This window comes from Vombatus ursinus, unplaced genomic scaffold (assembly GCF_900497805.2).
Source record: "Vombatus ursinus unplaced genomic scaffold, bare-nosed wombat genome assembly UNPS02014818.1, whole genome shotgun sequence".
Lineage (NCBI taxonomy): Eukaryota > Metazoa > Chordata > Mammalia > Diprotodontia > Vombatidae > Vombatus > Vombatus ursinus.
Genome location: NW_020954596.1, coordinates 74,044,633 through 74,049,847, shown reverse-complemented (window position 1 = coordinate 74,049,847; position 5,215 = coordinate 74,044,633). Strand labels below are relative to the sequence as shown.

At 38.3% G+C, this 5,215-nt stretch overlaps 1 pseudogene; it reads left to right on the top strand.

Annotated features, from left to right (window-relative positions):
• The first annotated feature begins 370 nt into the window (after window positions 1-370).
• Window positions 371-663, top strand: LOC114023483 (annotated as a pseudogene).
• The last annotated feature ends 4,552 nt before the right edge of the window (window positions 664-5,215 follow it).

The following is a 5,215-nucleotide window of genomic DNA, read 5'->3' as shown; positions in this document are numbered from 1 at the left end:
AAAGTCACAATCCCTGGAAATAAATTATTTTCTATGCTGCCTCAATGGCATATTGAATCAGCTATTTAGTTAAAGCACAAGGCATTTTGAAAATCTTAAATTGAGATCTGCCATCCCCTTTTTCTTCCCCTCCCCTTATCTCCTTCTCTGACTCTTCACCCTTCCCTTTTTCTCCCCTTCCTTCTTCCCTTTCCTCCTCTCCCCTTCTCTCCCTGATCCCTCTCCTTCTCTCCCCTCCCCACTCTCTCATCCCCCTCCTTCCCTTTAACCTTTTTCCTTCCTCGCTTTCCTGGCCTAGACAATGCCATGGAGGAGATGGCTGAGGAGGCCATGGAACCTGCCAAGGAGGACATCACAGGACTGTGCCAGGATGTTCTCCAAAATGGCCACATACCTGATAGGCAAGCTGACAGCTACCAATGAAGGCTATAAACTTCTGGAAAATATGAACAAACTAGCTTGAAGTATCTAGAAATGAAAGATTTTGCAGAAAACATTAGTGGAAACCTAAAGGACTTAAATCAGAAATATGCAGCACTTCAGCCTTATCTGGATCAGCTCACTTTAATTGAGGAGCAAGTAGCAGCTCTGGAGCAGGCAACCTGCAAGTTGGATGCATATTCAAAGAAACCAGAAGCAAAGTACCAGAAGTTAGAGAGGTAATGAAAGAATTCTTTAGCACAAAGACTTTAACTACAGGAATGTTTCTTTCATAAGAGCTGAGATAAGTGGGATGGAACTTATCACTCTGCTTCAATTCCTAAAAGGAAGCAGTGCTGCTAATCCAGGGAGGATCCCAGATCCCACCTTTGGTTGGATGTGTAACTTTGGCTGTCCTTTGATGTTTTCCTAAACCTGTACCCCCTGGATCCTCATCTTTTTGCATGCTTCATTGTGTGCCCTGGCCCAAGGCTCAGAAATCAGGATCAACCCCTTCTCCAGCAGACACAGATGAGAGGCTCTTGTCTCCCTGTCTCCTCCCTTCTTCCCTTTCCCCTAGGGCTCCACCTTGGACTCTCTGTTCTGAATGTGCCCCCAACCCCCATCATAACCCGTTCTTGAACTTCAAAATAAATGCCAACTTATGACCCTCAAAAAAAAAAAGAATGAAAATCTTAAACTGAAGAACAAACTTTTGATAACATTGATGAATTAATGATTTCGTTAATGTAGATATTCCCTTAACCAATTCAGATCAAAGCTCAAATCAGTATAGATCAGCTTGAGGGTGAGTCATAATACAAGAATACTTACACAAATCATTAAATATCCAAATAATCTGTTACCACCCAGCAGTCATGCATATTGTAACATGAAAATGTTTTCAAGGGAATTTCTCCACAGTTCCATTCCTCAGTGAGATAACACAGGGAGCTGTTCTTTGAAATTGGTATACCAGGTTCTCTCCTTAGTTTCACTCCAGGCTCACTGAACGGTCTTTCCTAATTGTTTCACCTTCCTTTTGAAAGCTCTCCCTCTACTTATCTCTCAAAGTCATAGAATTTAGATCTGGAAGTGACCTTATAGATCATCTAGCCCAATCTCTTCATTTTTCAAATGAGTAAAATGAAGTTGAGAGGTTCAGAGATAGCCTAAGACCATGTACATGCCTAGAAAGCAGTCAAATCTGAAGTTGATTTCAGATCCCTAGACTTCAAATCTAATTTTATTGTTGTTGCTTAATTGTTTTCAGTCTGTCCAACTCTTCATGACCCCATTTGAGGCTTTCTTGACAAGGATACTTGGAGTGATTTACCATTTCCTTTTTCAGCTCATTTTACAGATAAGGATATGGATAAACAGGATTAAGTGATTTGCTCAGGATCACACAACTGAAGTCAGATTTGAATTCAGGTCTTCTTGACTCCAGGTCCAGTGCTCTATCCACTGCATCACACAGTTGCCCTCAAATCTAGTCCAATAAACAACACTGTCTTTCAATGAAGCTGTGAGACTTTAGGGGGAAATGTTTGCATTACACTTGGAGCTCTCTACAATGGAGAGAAAGAGAACAGCAATGAAAACTACTGTAATGACCAGTATATTCGAGTAAGCCAAAATAAAAACCATCTTCTCTGGTTGTTAATACAATATGGCATTTAAAGAAACAGCAACACAATAGAGAGGCATATTGTTTGTCTTCAGATTTCTAAAACATAGCACCAAGAACAGAAACTCTTTGAATCTGTCTTCTAACTGGCTCCTGATAAAAGAGTCAATTCCTAAATTCCAGTAGACTATAAGATCCCTGAGGGCAAATACTATTTAGTATTTTTTTTCTTTTCCTTTATATCTTTATCACCTATCACAATGCCTTGCCCACAGTAAGCTTTTAGGATTCCAAACAGAAAGGGATGAATTCAATTCAATTCAACAAGCATTGAAGAAAAATACTGAGATTAGAATCTAACATGACACAGCACAAGTGATCCACTCACTGAACTATTTCCTGAATATCAAAGTCAAGGCACAAAAAAGAATTGAATGTAGAGTTTTAAACTTTAGTGTTTTTCTTCCTTGAATGTCATGTTTTTCCTTAAGGCCTTACTTTCTGACTATATCCCTTTTAATTAAATAAAAACATTTTTCAAGGAATTTAAATCTATTGGCTTTCAAGGGCATCTGACATATGATGGACCTTAGGGGCAGCTGATCCTTTTCTTGGTTGAAAATGATCATGTAGTTATCATTGTGCAACTATAGGTCCAATTCTTTCGTTAAGAAATATTTAGGGGCAGCTAGTTGGCACAGTGGATAGAGCACCCGCCCTGAAGTCAGGAGGACCTGAGTTCAAATCTGGTCTCAGATCAAACACTTGACACTTACTAGCTGTGTGACCCTGGGCAAGTCACTTAACCCCAATTGCCTAAAAAGAAGAAAAAAAATGTTAAAAAAAATTAGCCCATATGTATTGAAAATTTTCTGTATTTTGATTTACTGATTAGAATTTAACAGTAATATTAGAGATAAAAAGTATAAATTTTTATTTAATTAAATTGAATTTTGTTTTGACTCAAGTAGTAAATGGTACAATGGAGATGCTCTTTTAGTCTCTGTCTTAAAACAAGCAATAGATAAGAGAGCATAATTTGTAATATTTGAAATGTCATTAAAATGCAAATTTTTCATCTTAGCATCAATTAAATTCTAACTATAGCCCTTGTAAGGAAATCCTGACCAGCCCACATTGCATCAAGATGGATTTCATTCATGTGTGCCTGGCACACTTCAAATATAGTACCTATGTGTTGAAAAGGTAATTCCTCCAGTGATAAGCACTATAGTTATGCATAGATAGGAAGAAAAATGGCAGTGCTGCTGTAGGGCACTCATCAGCAAAGAATGTAGCTCAAATAACTTACAAATATTAATTTTTAGCACTAAGGAGATGACAATTTATGCACTATAGAAGTGTAGAATCCTGTAGTTAGAGAAAAGTGCCAATGAAAGCAAAGGAAAGGGAGCAAATTGGAAAAGTAGGGGAAAAACCAGGAGAGCATAATGTTAGGGAAGCCCAAGGAAGAGTTTTGAGAAGGAGGTGGTATTATATGGTCAAGGATAGCAGAGAACTAGAATAGGGATATATAAAAGGTTGGTAATATAGAAAAAAAATTCATAGTAGAGTAATGGGAACATAAACTAGATTGCAGAGCATTAGGGGGGGAATTGACAGACAGGAAATGGAACCAACCAGTACAGATTTTCCATTTTAGGTTTGGCAGTGAAAATGATAGGAGGAATAGGACAGGAATCAGAAGAGACAACAGGGTCAAGGAATCTTTGTATTTTATTTTATTTTATTTTTAAAATGGGGAGATCTAAAGCAAAAGGGAAAGATTCATTTGGAGGGGGAGAATTATGTAGTAGTAATAGTAGTGGTAGTAGTAGCAGCAGCAGCAGCAGCAGCAGCAGCAGTAGTAGTTGTATTGATGGGGGTGGTGATGGTGGCAGCAACAGCAGCAGCAATTGAAGTTTACCTATAATTTTAAGGTTCCCAAAGCACTTACATACATTATCTCACTTGAGTTTTAAAACAATTGTTTTAATGGCCATTCGATTATCCCCATTTTTACAGATGAGGAAACTAAGTCTGAGTTGCCATTACATACTATTGTCTAATATGGCCTGCCTTTCCAGTCTACTTACTCTTTACACCCTGCTTCACCAGTACTCTTTAATTTATCATCCTCCTAGCTGTTTTCTGCATTAGACATTCTGTCTCATGGCTCCAAGCATTTTCATTTGCTATCGTCCTGTGCCTAGAACTCTCTCCCTCTTCACTCCTGCCACCTAGCTTCCCTGGCTTCCTTCAAGTGTCAGCTAAGATTCCACCTTCCAATTACTCTTACTGCTAGTGTCTTTCTTCTGTTGATAATCTCAAATTAATCATGTATATGTCCTGTCTGTAATTGTTTGCATGTTATCTCCCCCATTAGGTGTAAATTCCTTGATAACAGGGACTATTTTTTACCTGTTTGGATACTCGGAATTTAGCATAGAGCCTGACATATAATAGATGCTTAATAAATGCCTGTTAACTGACTCCCTGACTTGTCTGAAAGGACTATTGAACATGAATTAAAACCCGATTGTCACTAGCCTATAGGATTGGTCTCATAGAAAAGTACTTTCAATTCTTGTTTTATATAGGATACTATAGTTACATCATTCTATAGGACATGATAGTTGGTATACAGAGAGTGCTGAAAATGATCAAAGTTATCAAGTGTATAGATTCAAAAGGAAGGGCGAGGTCTTTAGGAGTACTTGCTTTCAAGAATAAGCATCTGAAAAAATCACTGGGTAAGTCAAGTAGTATACCTGTTCACCAAATGATATAAGGAACAAAGCAAAACAGGATCATTACATTGCCACATTCCTGCTACATTCGGGAAGCTCCAGTCTTAAATGAAGTCAAAATACATCAGTCAGGTGGACCCTGAGTCAATCACCCCAGACAGAAACAGCTTAAGATGTCCTGTGACTCAGGTTATATACAGGTGATAGCTGCCTAGGGCCCAGACTGCACTTCAATGGGAGTGGTTCTTTTTTTCACAATTAACAGAATTGGAGGAAATATCAGTTGGTGGAGAATTCTTTCATGGATAACTTGACTCACACTGTGAGTCCATCAAGAATTAGTAATTTGTTCTTATAGTAATCCATTTTCAGCTGCTCTTCCGCTGAATCACCTGAGATATGCAAATTCTTCTTT